A 15,337-nucleotide genomic window follows, 5' to 3' on the forward strand; every position below is an offset into this window, starting at 1 on the left:
GTTTTTTATTGTGAGAAAGTTGGTATGTTTCGGTGAGAAAATGTGAGAAAAAGTTTTAGCTGATTAATGATAATTATATTGTTATGTTGTTTGTTTGTCTTATTATTGCTGATAATTGCCCTTAGATTTAATACTTTCGATTTTTTTTTTGCGTAGTGGAATGGAGACCAGCCCTGTGCGAATTATTATTTTGATTGTAACATTTTGTGTCATATGTCGGACAATAAGACTGTATAAACACGTAACTTTGTGATTCTTTCATTGTATTCTGTGTAAGCTTTTTTTTATAATTGTGAATGTATGAGCTGAATGGTAGATTAGATAGAGATTGAATATAAGTATAGGGATATGATATTTTTCTATAGAAAATGATATGTATATGTATATAAATATGGGTATCGAAAGTAAATTATCAGACAATTATATGTTCGTGACAAATATTTCACGCTATATAAATAATGTTTCAAATGTTATTTGTTTCAGAGAAAGGACAATAACTATTGACAATGTTTTCACTTTTGTGTAACTGAAACTGTGATATGTATATATGAATTGTTGATTATAATAAAGATAAAAAAAAAAGGATTCCGCGCTCTCACCGCGGCGGCCGGGGTTCGATTCCCCGTCTGGGAAGATATTTTTGCGCCTTTTCTCCGGATCGATATTGATATTAATAACGGTATATGCTTCAAACAACTGTTATGTGTACGTGGTCAATGAAAGAAACGGTGTATGTTTGTCCTATATACTATATGATTTCCTTTTACAACCAATACTTTATATTTTATGTCTTCCTTCGGCTCAATATATAACGAGGCGGACTGATTGATGGTTCAGTACATGAAAATGAACTACAAATGTACTTGCTCAACAAATTTCAATCCCAGTACAACTGTTAGAGACATAAAGATAACCATCTCGTCTTGGTGCAAGACTATTTTAATAATCAGAGTGGCATGTATATACACGGTATGAAAATACACTACTTAAATTTAATGTTCTATCGTTGTGAAGGGGATGTAGCTCAGTGGTAGAGCGTTCGCTTTGCATGTGAAAGGCCCCGGGTTCGATCCCCGGCATCTCCACTCCTAATTTTTTGTCAATGTCATTAAGTCCACATAAACTATGTCTTTCGTGCACGATCAAGTGAAAATGCACAGTAAAATATAAGTGAGCATCTCCGACCTCTCTTAGGACACCTACATGAACACTTTGTCCTGCGGTAAAAGGCGGAATTGAAAAGGAAATATTGATGAAAATCCAGGGACGGGGATGTAGCTCAGTGGTAGAGCGTTCGCTTCGCATGTGAAAGGCCCCGGGTTCGATCCCCGGCATCTCCATATTTTTTGGCCGCAGACAAAATCGGCATCGAGAAATCAATTAAAGTAATCTCGCCTACACAATGCTGCTTTGCCTTGAAAATCATAGAAAGCGCAACGGAATATAAGTGCTGTTTGAACAGCGAACTCGGCACAGATGACTTAAAATTTCAAAAATCACTCTTTAGAGGCATGTCTCAAATGCACGCTCAAACATTTCAGGCAAAGCCGAATTAATACCACACTCCCTTTCCCCGACAGGTTTTACTTGTGTCACAATTTTAATATATGGATTATAACTTTAAAATCGTGTGTCAGATTAACAAATCGAATGTTTATGTTAATGATTCCAGCCTGAAACAATGCGTTATATAGCGTCGACAGTAGCGACTATTCGGGGTGATTTCGCCGCCTTTTGCGGTCTTGAGCTATTGGCATTCTATAGTCTGTCTAACGCCAGTCGATATTCCCAATGACGTTGTAACGTACAAAAAAGGCATGATTGCTGTTAGTGTTGCTCTTTATATGTGTTAAGTTACCCCACTATGAGTAAGTCCCAGGTAGTCTAGTGGTTAGGATTCCGCGCTCTCACCGCGGCGGCCGGGGTTCGATTCCCCGTCTGGGAAGATATTTTTGCGCCTTTTCTCCGGATCGATATTGATATTAATAACGGTATATGCTTCAAACAACTGTTATGTGTACGTGGTCAATGAAAGAAACGGTGTATGTTTGTCCTATATACTATATGATTTCCTTTTACAACCAATACTTTATATTTTATGTCTTCCTTCGGCTCAATATATAACGAGGCGGACTGATTGATGGTTCAGTACATGAAAATGAACTACAAATGTACTTGCTCAACAAATTTCAATCCCAGTACAACTGTTAGAGACATAAAGATAACCATCTCGTCTTGGTGCAAGACTATTTTAATAATCAGAGTGGCATGTATATACACGGTATGAAAATACACTACTTAAATTTAATGTTCTATCGTTGTGAAGGGGATGTAGCTCAGTGGTAGAGCGTTCGCTTTGCATGTGAAAGGCCCCGGGTTCGATCCCCGGCATCTCCACTCCTAATTTTTTGTCAATGTCATTAAGTCCACATAAACTATGTCTTTCGTGCACGATCAAGTGAAAATGCACAGTAAAATATAAGTGAGCATCTCCGACCTCTCTTAGGACACCTACATGAACACTTTGTCCTGCGGTAAAAGGCGGAATTGAAAAGGAAATATTGATGAAAATCCAGGGACGGGGATGTAGCTCAGTGGTAGAGCGTTCGCTTCGCATGTGAAAGGCCCCGGGTTCGATCCCCGGCATCTCCATATTTTTTGGCCGCAGACAAAATCGGCATCGAGAAATCAATTAAAGTAATCTCGCCTACACAATGCTGCTTTGCCTTGAAAATCATAGAAAGCGCAACGGAATATAAGTGCTGTTTGAACAGCGAACTCGGCACAGATGACTTAAAATTTCAAAAATCACTCTTTAGAGGCATGTCTCAAATGCACGCTCAAACATTTCAGGCAAAGCCGAATTAATACCACACTCCCTTTCCCCGACAGGTTTTACTTGTGTCACAATTTTAATATATGGATTATAACTTTAAAATCGTGTGTCAGATTAACAAATCGAATGTTTATGTTAATGATTCCAGCCTGAAACAATGCGTTATATAGCGTCGACAGTAGCGACTATTCGGGGTGATTTCGCCGCCTTTTGCGGTCTTGAGCTATTGGCATTCTATAGTCTGTCTAACGCCAGTCGATATTCCCAATGACGTTGTAACGTACAAAAAAGGCATGATTGCTGTTAGTGTTGCTCTTTATATGTGTTAAGTTACCCCACTATGAGTAAGTCCCAGGTAGTCTAGTGGTTAGGATTCCGCGCTCTCACCGCGGCGGCCGGGGTTCGATTCCCCGTCTGGGAAGATATTTTTGCGCCTTTTCTCCGGATCGATATTGATTTTAATAACGGTATATGCTTCAAACAACTGTTATGTGTACGTGGTCAATGAAAGAAACGGTGTATGTTTGTCCTATATACTATATGATTTCCTTTTACAACCAATACTTTATATTTTATGTCTTCCTTCGGCTCAATATATAACGAGGCGGACTGATTGATGGTTCAGTACATGAAAATGAACTACAAATGTACTTGCTCAACAAATTTCAATCCCAGTACAACTGTTAGAGACATAAAGATAACCATCTCGTCTTGGTGCAAGACTATTTTAATAATCAGAGTGGCATGTATATACACGGTATGAAAATACACTACTTAAATTTAATGTTCTATCGTTGTGAAGGGGATGTAGCTCAGTGGTAGAGCGTTCGCTTTGCATGTGAAAGGCCCCGGGTTCGATCCCCGGCATCTCCACTCCTAATTTTTTGTCAATGTCATTAAGTCCACATAAACTATGTCTTTCGTGCACGATCAAGTGAAAATGCACAGTAAAATATAAGTGAGCATCTCCGACCTCTCTTAGGACACCTACATGAACACTTTGTCCTGCGGTAAAAGGCGGAATTGAAAAGGAAATATTGATGAAAATCCAGGGACGGGGATGTAGCTCAGTGGTAGAGCGTTCGCTTCGCATGTGAAAGGCCCCGGGTTCGATCCCCGGCATCTCCATATTTTTTGGCCGCAGACAAAATCGGCATCGAGAAATCAATTAAAGTAATCTCGCCTACACAATGCTGCTTTGCCTTGAAAATCATAGAAAGCGCAACGGAATATAAGTGCTGTTTGAACAGCGAACTCGGCACAGATGACTTAAAATTTCAAAAATCACTCTTTAGAGGCATGTCTCAAATGCACGCTCAAACATTTCAGGCAAAGCCGAATTAATACCACACTCCCTTTCCCCGACAGGTTTTACTTGTGTCACAATTTTAATATATGGATTATAACTTTAAAATCGTGTGTCAGATTAACAAATCGAATGTTTATGTTAATGATTCCAGCCTGAAACAATGCGTTATATAGCGTCGACAGTAGCGACTATTCGGGGTGATTTCGCCGCCTTTTGCGGTCTTGAGCTATTGGCATTCTATAGTCTGTCTAACGCCAGTCGATATTCCCAATGACGTTGTAACGTACAAAAAAGGCATGATTGCTGTTAGTGTTGCTCTTTATATGTGTTAAGTTACCCCACTATGAGTAAGTCCCAGGTAGTCTAGTGGTTAGGATTCCGCGCTCTCACCGCGGCGGCCGGGGTTCGATTCCCCGTCTGGGAAGATATTTTTGCGCCTTTTCTCCGGATCGATATTGATATTAATAACGGTATATGCTTCAAACAACTGTTATGTGTACGTGGTCAATGAAAGAAACGGTGTATGTTTGTCCTATATACTATATGATTTCCTTTTACAACCAATACTTTATATTTTATGTCTTCCTTCGGCTCAATATATAACGAGGCGGACTGATTGATGGTTCAGTACATGAAAATGAACTACAAATGTACTTGCTCAACAAATTTCAATCCCAGTACAACTGTTAGAGACATAAAGATAACCATCTCGTCTTGGTGCAAGACTATTTTAATAATCAGAGTGGCATGTATATACACGGTATGAAAATACACTACTTAAATTTAATGTTCTATCGTTGTGAAGGGGATGTAGCTCAGTGGTAGAGCGTTCGCTTTGCATGTGAAAGGCCCCGGGTTCGATCCCCGGCATCTCCACTCCTAATTTTTTGTCAATGTCATTAAGTCCACATAAACTATGTCTTTCGTGCACGATCAAGTGAAAATGCACAGTAAAATATAAGTGAGCATCTCCGACCTCTCTTAGGACACCTACATGAACACTTTGTCCTGCGGTAAAAGGCGGAATTGAAAAGGAAATATTGATGAAAATCCAGGGACGGGGATGTAGCTCAGTGGTAGAGCGTTCGCTTCGCATGTGAAAGGCCCCGGGTTCGATCCCCGGCATCTCCATATTTTTTGGCCGCAGACAAAATCGGCATCGAGAAATCAATTAAAGTAATCTCGCCTACACAATGCTGCTTTGCCTTGAAAATCATAGAAAGCGCAACGGAATATAAGTGCTGTTTGAACAGCGAACTCGGCACAGATGACTTAAAATTTCAAAAATCACTCTTTAGAGGCATGTCTCAAATGCACGCTCAAACATTTCAGGCAAAGCCGAATTAATACCACACTCCCTTTCCCCGACAGGTTTTACTTGTGTCACAATTTTAATATATGGATTATAACTTTAAAATCGTGTGTCAGATTAACAAATCGAATGTTTATGTTAATGATTCCAGCCTGAAACAATGCGTTATATAGCGTCGACAGTAGCGACTATTCGGGGTGATTTCGCCGCCTTTTGCGGTCTTGAGCTATTGGCATTCTATAGTCTGTCTAACGCCAGTCGATATTCCCAATGACGTTGTAACGTACAAAAAAGGCATGATTGCTGTTAGTGTTGCTCTTTATATGTGTTAAGTTACCCCACTATGAGTAAGTCCCAGGTAGTCTAGTGGTTAGGATTCCGCGCTCTCACCGCGGCGGCCGGGGTTCGATTCCCCGTCTGGGAAGATATTTTTGCGCCTTTTCTCCGGATCGATATTGATATTAATAACGGTATATGCTTCAAACAACTGTTATGTGTACGTGGTCAATGAAAGAAACGGTGTATGTTTGTCCTATATACTATATGATTTCCTTTTACAACCAATACTTTATATTTTATGTCTTCCTTCGGCTCAATATATAACGAGGCGGACTGATTGATGGTTCAGTACATGAAAATGAACTACAAATGTACTTGCTCAACAAATTTCAATCCCAGTACAACTGTTAGAGACATAAAGATAACCATCTCGTCTTGGTGCAAGACTATTTTAATAATCAGAGTGGCATGTATATACACGGTATGAAAATACACTACTTAAATTTAATGTTCTATCGTTGTGAAGGGGATGTAGCTCAGTGGTAGAGCGTTCGCTTTGCATGTGAAAGGCCCCGGGTTCGATCCCCGGCATCTCCACTCCTAATTTTTTGTCAATGTCATTAAGTCCACATAAACTATGTCTTTCGTGCACGATCAAGTGAAAATGCACAGTAAAATATAAGTGAGCATCTCCGACCTCTCTTAGGACACCTACATGAACACTTTGTCCTGCGGTAAAAGGCGGAATTGAAAAGGAAATATTGATGAAAATCCAGGGACGGGGATGTAGCTCAGTGGTAGAGCGTTCGCTTCGCATGTGAAAGGCCCCGGGTTCGATCCCCGGCATCTCCATATTTTTTGGCCGCAGACAAAATCGGCATCGAGAAATCAATTAAAGTAATCTCGCCTACACAATGCTGCTTTGCCTTGAAAATCATAGAAAGCGCAACGGAATATAAGTGCTGTTTGAACAGCGAACTCGGCACAGATGACTTAAAATTTCAAAAATCACTCTTTAGAGGCATGTCTCAAATGCACGCTCAAACATTTCAGGCAAAGCCGAATTAATACCACACTCCCTTTCCCCGACAGGTTTTACTTGTGTCACAATTTTAATATATGGATTATAACTTTAAAATCGTGTGTCAGATTAACAAATCGAATGTTTATGTTAATGATTCCAGCCTGAAACAATGCGTTATATAGCGTCGACAGTAGCGACTATTCGGGGTGATTTCGCCGCCTTTTGCGGTCTTGAGCTATTGGCATTCTATAGTCTGTCTAACGCCAGTCGATATTCCCAATGACGTTGTAACGTACAAAAAAGGCATGATTGCTGTTAGTGTTGCTCTTTATATGTGTTAAGTTACCCCACTATGAGTAAGTCCCAGGTAGTCTAGTGGTTAGGATTCCGCGCTCTCACCGCGGCGGCCGGGGTTCGATTCCCCGTCTGGGAAGATATTTTTGCGCCTTTTCTCCGGATCGATATTGATATTAATAACGGTATATGCTTCAAACAACTGTTATGTGTACGTGGTCAATGAAAGAAACGGTGTATGTTTGTCCTATATACTATATGATTTCCTTTTACAACCAATACTTTATATTTTATGTCTTCCTTCGGCTCAATATATAACGAGGCGGACTGATTGATGGTTCAGTACATGAAAATGAACTACAAATGTACTTGCTCAACAAATTTCAATCCCAGTACAACTGTTAGAGACATAAAGATAACCATCTCGTCTTGGTGCAAGACTATTTTAATAATCAGAGTGGCATGTATATACACGGTATGAAAATACACTACTTAAATTTAATGTTCTATCGTTGTGAAGGGGATGTAGCTCAGTGGTAGAGCGTTCGCTTTGCATGTGAAAGGCCCCGGGTTCGATCCCCGGCATCTCCACTCCTAATTTTTTGTCAATGTCATTAAGTCCACATAAACTATGTCTTTCGTGCACGATCAAGTGAAAATGCACAGTAAAATATAAGTGAGCATCTCCGACCTCTCTTAGGACACCTACATGAACACTTTGTCCTGCGGTAAAAGGCGGAATTGAAAAGGAAATATTGATGAAAATCCAGGGACGGGGATGTAGCTCAGTGGTAGAGCGTTCGCTTCGCATGTGAAAGGCCCCGGGTTCGATCCCCGGCATCTCCATATTTTTTGGCCGCAGACAAAATCGGCATCGAGAAATCAATTAAAGTAATCTCGCCTACACAATGCTGCTTTGCCTTGAAAATCATAGAAAGCGCAACGGAATATAAGTGCTGTTTGAACAGCGAACTCGGCACAGATGACTTAAAATTTCAAAAATCACTCTTTAGAGGCATGTCTCAAATGCACGCTCAAACATTTCAGGCAAAGCCGAATTAATACCACACTCCCTTTCCCCGACAGGTTTTACTTGTGTCACAATTTTAATATATGGATTATAACTTTAAAATCGTGTGTCAGATTAACAAATCGAATGTTTATGTTAATGATTCCAGCCTGAAACAATGCGTTATATAGCGTCGACAGTAGCGACTATTCGGGGTGATTTCGCCGCCTTTTGCGGTCTTGAGCTATTGGCATTCTATAGTCTGTCTAACGCCAGTCGATATTCCCAATGACGTTGTAACGTACAAAAAAGGCATGATTGCTGTTAGTGTTGCTCTTTATATGTGTTAAGTTACCCCACTATGAGTAAGTCCCAGGTAGTCTAGTGGTTAGGATTCCGCGCTCTCACCGCGGCGGCCGGGGTTCGATTCCCCGTCTGGGAAGATATTTTTGCGCCTTTTCTCCGGATCGATATTGATATTAATAACGGTATATGCTTCAAACAACTGTTATGTGTACGTGGTCAATGAAAGAAACGGTGTATGTTTGTCCTATATACTATATGATTTCCTTTTACAACCAATACTTTATATTTTATGTCTTCCTTCGGCTCAATATATAACGAGGCGGACTGATTGATGGTTCAGTACATGAAAATGAACTACAAATGTACTTGCTCAACAAATTTCAATCCCAGTACAACTGTTAGAGACATAAAGATAACCATCTCGTCTTGGTGCAAGACTATTTTAATAATCAGAGTGGCATGTATATACACGGTATGAAAATACACTACTTAAATTTAATGTTCTATCGTTGTGAAGGGGATGTAGCTCAGTGGTAGAGCGTTCGCTTTGCATGTGAAAGGCCCCGGGTTCGATCCCCGGCATCTCCACTCCTAATTTTTTGTCAATGTCATTAAGTCCACATAAACTATGTCTTTCGTGCACGATCAAGTGAAAATGCACAGTAAAATATAAGTGAGCATCTCCGACCTCTCTTAGGACACCTACATGAACACTTTGTCCTGCGGTAAAAGGCGGAATTGAAAAGGAAATATTGATGAAAATCCAGGGACGGGGATGTAGCTCAGTGGTAGAGCGTTCGCTTCGCATGTGAAAGGCCCCGGGTTCGATCCCCGGCATCTCCATATTTTTTGGCCGCAGACAAAATCGGCATCGAGAAATCAATTAAAGTAATCTCGCCTACACAATGCTGCTTTGCCTTGAAAATCATAGAAAGCGCAACGGAATATAAGTGCTGTTTGAACAGCGAACTCGGCACAGATGACTTAAAATTTCAAAAATCACTCTTTAGAGGCATGTCTCAAATGCACGCTCAAACATTTCAGGCAAAGCCGAATTAATACCACACTCCCTTTCCCCGACAGGTTTTACTTGTGTCACAATTTTAATATATGGATTATAACTTTAAAATCGTGTGTCAGATTAACAAATCGAATGTTTATGTTAATGATTCCAGCCTGAAACAATGCGTTATATAGCGTCGACAGTAGCGACTATTCGGGGTGATTTCGCCGCCTTTTGCGGTCTTGAGCTATTGGCATTCTATAGTCTGTCTAACGCCAGTCGATATTCCCAATGACGTTGTAACGTACAAAAAAGGCATGATTGCTGTTAGTGTTGCTCTTTATATGTGTTAAGTTACCCCACTATGAGTAAGTCCCAGGTAGTCTAGTGGTTAGGATTCCGCGCTCTCACCGCGGCGGCCGGGGTTCGATTCCCCGTCTGGGAAGATATTTTTGCGCCTTTTCTCCGGATCGATATTGATATTAATAACGGTATATGCTTCAAACAACTGTTATGTGTACGTGGTCAATGAAAGAAACGGTGTATGTTTGTCCTATATACTATATGATTTCCTTTTACAACCAATACTTTATATTTTATGTCTTCCTTCGGCTCAATATATAACGAGGCGGACTGATTGATGGTTCAGTACATGAAAATGAACTACAAATGTACTTGCTCAACAAATTTCAATCCCAGTACAACTGTTAGAGACATAAAGATAACCATCTCGTCTTGGTGCAAGACTATTTTAATAATCAGAGTGGCATGTATATACACGGTATGAAAATACACTACTTAAATTTAATGTTCTATCGTTGTGAAGGGGATGTAGCTCAGTGGTAGAGCGTTCGCTTTGCATGTGAAAGGCCCCGGGTTCGATCCCCGGCATCTCCACTCCTAATTTTTTGTCAATGTCATTAAGTCCACATAAACTATGTCTTTCGTGCACGATCAAGTGAAAATGCACAGTAAAATATAAGTGAGCATCTCCGACCTCTCTTAGGACACCTACATGAACACTTTGTCCTGCGGTAAAAGGCGGAATTGAAAAGGAAATATTGATGAAAATCCAGGGACGGGGATGTAGCTCAGTGGTAGAGCGTTCGCTTCGCATGTGAAAGGCCCCGGGTTCGATCCCCGGCATCTCCATATTTTTTGGCCGCAGACAAAATCGGCATCGAGAAATCAATTAAAGTAATCTCGCCTACACAATGCTGCTTTGCCTTGAAAATCATAGAAAGCGCAACGGAATATAAGTGCTGTTTGAACAGCGAACTCGGCACAGATGACTTAAAATTTCAAAAATCACTCTTTAGAGGCATGTCTCAAATGCACGCTCAAACATTTCAGGCAAAGCCGAATTAATACCACACTCCCTTTCCCCGACAGGTTTTACTTGTGTCACAATTTTAATATATGGATTATAACTTTAAAATCGTGTGTCAGATTAACAAATCGAATGTTTATGTTAATGATTCCAGCCTGAAACAATGCGTTATATAGCGTCGACAGTAGCGACTATTCGGGGTGATTTCGCCGCCTTTTGCGGTCTTGAGCTATTGGCATTCTATAGTCTGTCTAACGCCAGTCGATATTCCCAATGACGTTGTAACGTACAAAAAAGGCATGATTGCTGTTAGTGTTGCTCTTTATATGTGTTAAGTTACCCCACTATGAGTAAGTCCCAGGTAGTCTAGTGGTTAGGATTCCGCGCTCTCACCGCGGCGGCCGGGGTTCGATTCCCCGTCTGGGAAGATATTTTTGCGCCTTTTCTCCGGATCGATATTGATATTAATAACGGTATATGCTTCAAACAACTGTTATGTGTACGTGGTCAATGAAAGAAACGGTGTATGTTTGTCCTATATACTATATGATTTCCTTTTACAACCAATACTTTATATTTTATGTCTTCCTTCGGCTCAATATATAACGAGGCGGACTGATTGATGGTTCAGTACATGAAAATGAACTACAAATGTACTTGCTCAACAAATTTCAATCCCAGTACAACTGTTAGAGACATAAAGATAACCATCTCGTCTTGGTGCAAGACTATTTTAATAATCAGAGTGGCATGTATATACACGGTATGAAAATACACTACTTAAATTTAATGTTCTATCGTTGTGAAGGGGATGTAGCTCAGTGGTAGAGCGTTCGCTTTGCATGTGAAAGGCCCCGGGTTCGATCCCCGGCATCTCCACTCCTAATTTTTTGTCAATGTCATTAAGTCCACATAAACTATGTCTTTCGTGCACGATCAAGTGAAAATGCACAGTAAAATATAAGTGAGCATCTCCGACCTCTCTTAGGACACCTACATGAACACTTTGTCCTGCGGTAAAAGGCGGAATTGAAAAGGAAATATTGATGAAAATCCAGGGACGGGGATGTAGCTCAGTGGTAGAGCGTTCGCTTCGCATGTGAAAGGCCCCGGGTTCGATCCCCGGCATCTCCATATTTTTTGGCCGCAGACAAAATCGGCATCGAGAAATCAATTAAAGTAATCTCGCCTACACAATGCTGCTTTGCCTTGAAAATCATAGAAAGCGCAACGGAATATAAGTGCTGTTTGAACAGCGAACTCGGCACAGATGACTTAAAATTTCAAAAATCACTCTTTAGAGGCATGTCTCAAATGCACGCTCAAACATTTCAGGCAAAGCCGAATTAATACCACACTCCCTTTCCCCGACAGGTTTTACTTGTGTCACAATTTTAATATATGGATTATAACTTTAAAATCGTGTGTCAGATTAACAAATCGAATGTTTATGTTAATGATTCCAGCCTGAAACAATGCGTTATATAGCGTCGACAGTAGCGACTATTCGGGGTGATTTCGCCGCCTTTTGCGGTCTTGAGCTATTGGCATTCTATAGTCTGTCTAACGCCAGTCGATATTCCCAATGACGTTGTAACGTACAAAAAAGGCATGATTGCTGTTAGTGTTGCTCTTTATATGTGTTAAGTTACCCCACTATGAGTAAGTCCCAGGTAGTCTAGTGGTTAGGATTCCGCGCTCTCACCGCGGCGGCCGGGGTTCGATTCCCCGTCTGGGAAGATATTTTTGCGCCTTTTCTCCGGATCGATATTGATATTAATAACGGTATATGCTTCAAACAACTGTTATGTGTACGTGGTCAATGAAAGAAACGGTGTATGTTTGTCCTATATACTATATGATTTCCTTTTACAACCAATACTTTATATTTTATGTCTTCCTTCGGCTCAATATATAACGAGGCGGACTGATTGATGGTTCAGTACATGAAAATGAACTACAAATGTACTTGCTCAACAAATTTCAATCCCAGTACAACTGTTAGAGACATAAAGATAACCATCTCGTCTTGGTGCAAGACTATTTTAATAATCAGAGTGGCATGTATATACACGGTATGAAAATACACTACTTAAATTTAATGTTCTATCGTTGTGAAGGGGATGTAGCTCAGTGGTAGAGCGTTCGCTTTGCATGTGAAAGGCCCCGGGTTCGATCCCCGGCATCTCCACTCCTAATTTTTTGTCAATGTCATTAAGTCCACATAAACTATGTCTTTCGTGCACGATCAAGTGAAAATGCACAGTAAAATATAAGTGAGCATCTCCGACCTCTCTTAGGACACCTACATGAACACTTTGTCCTGCGGTAAAAGGCGGAATTGAAAAGGAAATATTGATGAAAATCCAGGGACGGGGATGTAGCTCAGTGGTAGAGCGTTCGCTTCGCATGTGAAAGGCCCCGGGTTCGATCCCCGGCATCTCCATATTTTTTGGCCGCAGACAAAATCGGCATCGAGAAATCAATTAAAGTAATCTCGCCTACACAATGCTGCTTTGCCTTGAAAATCATAGAAAGCGCAACGGAATATAAGTGCTGTTTGAACAGCGAACTCGGCACAGATGACTTAAAATTTCAAAAATCACTCTTTAGAGGCATGTCTCAAATGCACGCTCAAACATTTCAGGCAAAGCCGAATTAATACCACACTCCCTTTCCCCGACAGGTTTTACTTGTGTCACAATTTTAATATATGGATTATAACTTTAAAATCGTGTGTCAGATTAACAAATCGAATGTTTATGTTAATGATTCCAGCCTGAAACAATGCGTTATATAGCGTCGACAGTAGCGACTATTCGGGGTGATTTCGCCGCCTTTTGCGGTCTTGAGCTATTGGCATTCTATAGTCTGTCTAACGCCAGTCGATATTCCCAATGACGTTGTAACGTACAAAAAAGGCATGATTGCTGTTAGTGTTGCTCTTTATATGTGTTAAGTTACCCCACTATGAGTAAGTCCCAGGTAGTCTAGTGGTTAGGATTCCGCGCTCTCACCGCGGCGGCCGGGGTTCGATTCCCCGTCTGGGAAGATATTTTTGCGCCTTTTCTCCGGATCGATATTGATATTAATAACGGTATATGCTTCAAACAACTGTTATGTGTACGTGGTCAATGAAAGAAACGGTGTATGTTTGTCCTATATACTATATGATTTCCTTTTACAACCAATACTTTATATTTTATGTCTTCCTTCGGCTCAATATATAACGAGGCGGACTGATTGATGGTTCAGTACATGAAAATGAACTACAAATGTACTTGCTCAACAAATTTCAATCCCAGTACAACTGTTAGAGACATAAAGATAACCATCTCGTCTTGGTGCAAGACTATTTTAATAATCAGAGTGGCATGTATATACACGGTATGAAAATACACTACTTAAATTTAATGTTCTATCGTTGTGAAGGGGATGTAGCTCAGTGGTAGAGGGAGACCTTTAAGTGACTGGACGTTGTGTTTATGTCTAAGGAAATATTTACTATGTTATAAGTGATTGCTCGGATTTCCAAGCATATTTTCGGAATATAAACGTTCTAACTTGTATCAGAAGTAAGTTTTTGATTTTGACTTTGATTATAACAAAACTGTCGTTTGTAATGTTTTACATTATTGTAAACATTGTCGTATAGAAAGAGGCTACCCAAGGGTGAATTATATTATAATGGAGAGACTTCCATCCTTATTAAGGAGTACCATTGAAAATGCTTGTGAACAATTTCGAAATATTACATTTACTGTGCATGGTGAAAGTGACAGAGCACGTATTTCTATAATGTTTGCAAATGAAGATACAAATAAAAGTAAACGAAAGTCGATTTCAACTGTCAACCGTGACAAAAAACGAATGAAAGAGTATAACAACAGTGTTGAAACTATTTCGAATATTGAAAATCATATCGAGATGATTCATTCAGATTGTGTATTTGAAAGCAATAAAATACAGGACGAAACAGTGGCGGCAAATACATCGGATATAATGGACATTGAAGATAACCCGTCTGAGGCCTCCGTTATAGCATGTTCAGGTAACATTGAAACCGGTATAGAACGTCCAAATATAGAACTGTGTGCAATCGATACAGGTAAAGAATTGTCTGTATCAGTTAATTGTGTCAATAGAAAAAATGTAAATAAAAACAAAGGTAGATTATCCATGGACAAAATTGAAAGGAATAAATGTAATACAAAAGATGATGAACTTTCAGAATTTCCGCCGCTTAGTAAAGTAAATTACAGGGATATTCTATCTGCTACATCTCAACCCGATAAATTGGTAGAAAATAATGACAAAAGTAAACAAACATTTCCGTCAAATATTGCAACTGATATTAAGTTAATTCCAAAATTTGTTTTGAAACAATCAGGAGGTCGTAACGAATTGTTGATCGGAAAAACATTGAGGAATCGTCTGATATTGTATCATATAGATGAGAAAGAATTTGAAATACTCGATTGCAGTGACCGAGGTTTCTATAAATTTAATAAAGTGTTGACTGAAGATTTTCGTGATGTAAGAACTATACCGAAATTGATGACTGATGATGTGAGAAAAGGACTAGATGAGATGATAGAATTTGCGACAAATAAAAAACTTTAAATGTTTTATTAT

General features: G+C 39.9%; 30 non-coding genes across 30 annotated transcripts; all 30 read left to right on the forward strand.

Annotated features, from left to right (window-relative positions):
* Positions 1 to 1,013: 1,013 nt before the first annotated feature.
* Positions 1,014 to 1,085, forward strand: Trnaa-ugc (transfer RNA alanine (anticodon UGC)). Its single transcript has one exon. It is a non-coding gene; the product is annotated as a tRNA-Ala (tRNA).
* Positions 1,086 to 1,268: 183 nt separating this feature from the next.
* Trnaa-cgc (transfer RNA alanine (anticodon CGC)) lies at positions 1,269 to 1,340 on the forward strand. The gene has a single exon. It is a non-coding gene; the product is annotated as a tRNA-Ala (tRNA).
* A 533-nt stretch (positions 1,341 to 1,873) lies between these two features.
* Positions 1,874 to 1,945, forward strand: Trnae-cuc (transfer RNA glutamic acid (anticodon CUC)). The gene has a single exon. It is a non-coding gene; the product is annotated as a tRNA-Glu (tRNA).
* A 380-nt stretch (positions 1,946 to 2,325) lies between these two features.
* On the forward strand, positions 2,326 to 2,397 carry Trnaa-ugc (transfer RNA alanine (anticodon UGC)). Its single transcript has one exon. It is a non-coding gene; the product is annotated as a tRNA-Ala (tRNA).
* A 183-nt stretch (positions 2,398 to 2,580) lies between these two features.
* Trnaa-cgc (transfer RNA alanine (anticodon CGC)) lies at positions 2,581 to 2,652 on the forward strand. The gene has a single exon. It is a non-coding gene; the product is annotated as a tRNA-Ala (tRNA).
* Positions 2,653 to 3,185: 533 nt separating this feature from the next.
* Trnae-cuc (transfer RNA glutamic acid (anticodon CUC)) lies at positions 3,186 to 3,257 on the forward strand. The gene has a single exon. It is a non-coding gene; the product is annotated as a tRNA-Glu (tRNA).
* A 380-nt stretch (positions 3,258 to 3,637) lies between these two features.
* Positions 3,638 to 3,709, forward strand: Trnaa-ugc (transfer RNA alanine (anticodon UGC)). Its single transcript has one exon. It is a non-coding gene; the product is annotated as a tRNA-Ala (tRNA).
* A 183-nt stretch (positions 3,710 to 3,892) lies between these two features.
* Trnaa-cgc (transfer RNA alanine (anticodon CGC)) lies at positions 3,893 to 3,964 on the forward strand. Its single transcript has one exon. It is a non-coding gene; the product is annotated as a tRNA-Ala (tRNA).
* A 533-nt stretch (positions 3,965 to 4,497) lies between these two features.
* Positions 4,498 to 4,569, forward strand: Trnae-cuc (transfer RNA glutamic acid (anticodon CUC)). The gene has a single exon. It is a non-coding gene; the product is annotated as a tRNA-Glu (tRNA).
* Positions 4,570 to 4,949: 380 nt separating this feature from the next.
* On the forward strand, positions 4,950 to 5,021 carry Trnaa-ugc (transfer RNA alanine (anticodon UGC)). Its single transcript has one exon. It is a non-coding gene; the product is annotated as a tRNA-Ala (tRNA).
* A 183-nt stretch (positions 5,022 to 5,204) lies between these two features.
* Positions 5,205 to 5,276, forward strand: Trnaa-cgc (transfer RNA alanine (anticodon CGC)). Its single transcript has one exon. It is a non-coding gene; the product is annotated as a tRNA-Ala (tRNA).
* Positions 5,277 to 5,809: 533 nt separating this feature from the next.
* Positions 5,810 to 5,881, forward strand: Trnae-cuc (transfer RNA glutamic acid (anticodon CUC)). Its single transcript has one exon. It is a non-coding gene; the product is annotated as a tRNA-Glu (tRNA).
* Positions 5,882 to 6,261: 380 nt separating this feature from the next.
* On the forward strand, positions 6,262 to 6,333 carry Trnaa-ugc (transfer RNA alanine (anticodon UGC)). The gene has a single exon. It is a non-coding gene; the product is annotated as a tRNA-Ala (tRNA).
* Positions 6,334 to 6,516: 183 nt separating this feature from the next.
* On the forward strand, positions 6,517 to 6,588 carry Trnaa-cgc (transfer RNA alanine (anticodon CGC)). The gene has a single exon. It is a non-coding gene; the product is annotated as a tRNA-Ala (tRNA).
* A 533-nt stretch (positions 6,589 to 7,121) lies between these two features.
* Trnae-cuc (transfer RNA glutamic acid (anticodon CUC)) lies at positions 7,122 to 7,193 on the forward strand. Its single transcript has one exon. It is a non-coding gene; the product is annotated as a tRNA-Glu (tRNA).
* Positions 7,194 to 7,573: 380 nt separating this feature from the next.
* Trnaa-ugc (transfer RNA alanine (anticodon UGC)) lies at positions 7,574 to 7,645 on the forward strand. The gene has a single exon. It is a non-coding gene; the product is annotated as a tRNA-Ala (tRNA).
* A 183-nt stretch (positions 7,646 to 7,828) lies between these two features.
* On the forward strand, positions 7,829 to 7,900 carry Trnaa-cgc (transfer RNA alanine (anticodon CGC)). Its single transcript has one exon. It is a non-coding gene; the product is annotated as a tRNA-Ala (tRNA).
* A 533-nt stretch (positions 7,901 to 8,433) lies between these two features.
* Positions 8,434 to 8,505, forward strand: Trnae-cuc (transfer RNA glutamic acid (anticodon CUC)). Its single transcript has one exon. It is a non-coding gene; the product is annotated as a tRNA-Glu (tRNA).
* A 380-nt stretch (positions 8,506 to 8,885) lies between these two features.
* Positions 8,886 to 8,957, forward strand: Trnaa-ugc (transfer RNA alanine (anticodon UGC)). The gene has a single exon. It is a non-coding gene; the product is annotated as a tRNA-Ala (tRNA).
* Positions 8,958 to 9,140: 183 nt separating this feature from the next.
* On the forward strand, positions 9,141 to 9,212 carry Trnaa-cgc (transfer RNA alanine (anticodon CGC)). The gene has a single exon. It is a non-coding gene; the product is annotated as a tRNA-Ala (tRNA).
* A 533-nt stretch (positions 9,213 to 9,745) lies between these two features.
* Trnae-cuc (transfer RNA glutamic acid (anticodon CUC)) lies at positions 9,746 to 9,817 on the forward strand. The gene has a single exon. It is a non-coding gene; the product is annotated as a tRNA-Glu (tRNA).
* A 380-nt stretch (positions 9,818 to 10,197) lies between these two features.
* On the forward strand, positions 10,198 to 10,269 carry Trnaa-ugc (transfer RNA alanine (anticodon UGC)). Its single transcript has one exon. It is a non-coding gene; the product is annotated as a tRNA-Ala (tRNA).
* A 183-nt stretch (positions 10,270 to 10,452) lies between these two features.
* Positions 10,453 to 10,524, forward strand: Trnaa-cgc (transfer RNA alanine (anticodon CGC)). The gene has a single exon. It is a non-coding gene; the product is annotated as a tRNA-Ala (tRNA).
* A 533-nt stretch (positions 10,525 to 11,057) lies between these two features.
* On the forward strand, positions 11,058 to 11,129 carry Trnae-cuc (transfer RNA glutamic acid (anticodon CUC)). Its single transcript has one exon. It is a non-coding gene; the product is annotated as a tRNA-Glu (tRNA).
* A 380-nt stretch (positions 11,130 to 11,509) lies between these two features.
* On the forward strand, positions 11,510 to 11,581 carry Trnaa-ugc (transfer RNA alanine (anticodon UGC)). The gene has a single exon. It is a non-coding gene; the product is annotated as a tRNA-Ala (tRNA).
* Positions 11,582 to 11,764: 183 nt separating this feature from the next.
* Trnaa-cgc (transfer RNA alanine (anticodon CGC)) lies at positions 11,765 to 11,836 on the forward strand. The gene has a single exon. It is a non-coding gene; the product is annotated as a tRNA-Ala (tRNA).
* A 533-nt stretch (positions 11,837 to 12,369) lies between these two features.
* Positions 12,370 to 12,441, forward strand: Trnae-cuc (transfer RNA glutamic acid (anticodon CUC)). Its single transcript has one exon. It is a non-coding gene; the product is annotated as a tRNA-Glu (tRNA).
* A 380-nt stretch (positions 12,442 to 12,821) lies between these two features.
* On the forward strand, positions 12,822 to 12,893 carry Trnaa-ugc (transfer RNA alanine (anticodon UGC)). Its single transcript has one exon. It is a non-coding gene; the product is annotated as a tRNA-Ala (tRNA).
* A 183-nt stretch (positions 12,894 to 13,076) lies between these two features.
* Trnaa-cgc (transfer RNA alanine (anticodon CGC)) lies at positions 13,077 to 13,148 on the forward strand. The gene has a single exon. It is a non-coding gene; the product is annotated as a tRNA-Ala (tRNA).
* A 533-nt stretch (positions 13,149 to 13,681) lies between these two features.
* Trnae-cuc (transfer RNA glutamic acid (anticodon CUC)) lies at positions 13,682 to 13,753 on the forward strand. The gene has a single exon. It is a non-coding gene; the product is annotated as a tRNA-Glu (tRNA).
* Positions 13,754 to 15,337: the final 1,584 nt, after the last annotated feature.

The sequence above is a fragment of the Mytilus galloprovincialis genome, chromosome 2 (assembly GCF_965363235.1).
Source record: "Mytilus galloprovincialis chromosome 2, xbMytGall1.hap1.1, whole genome shotgun sequence".
In the NCBI taxonomy this organism is placed as follows: Eukaryota; Metazoa; Mollusca; class Bivalvia; order Mytilida; family Mytilidae; genus Mytilus; species Mytilus galloprovincialis.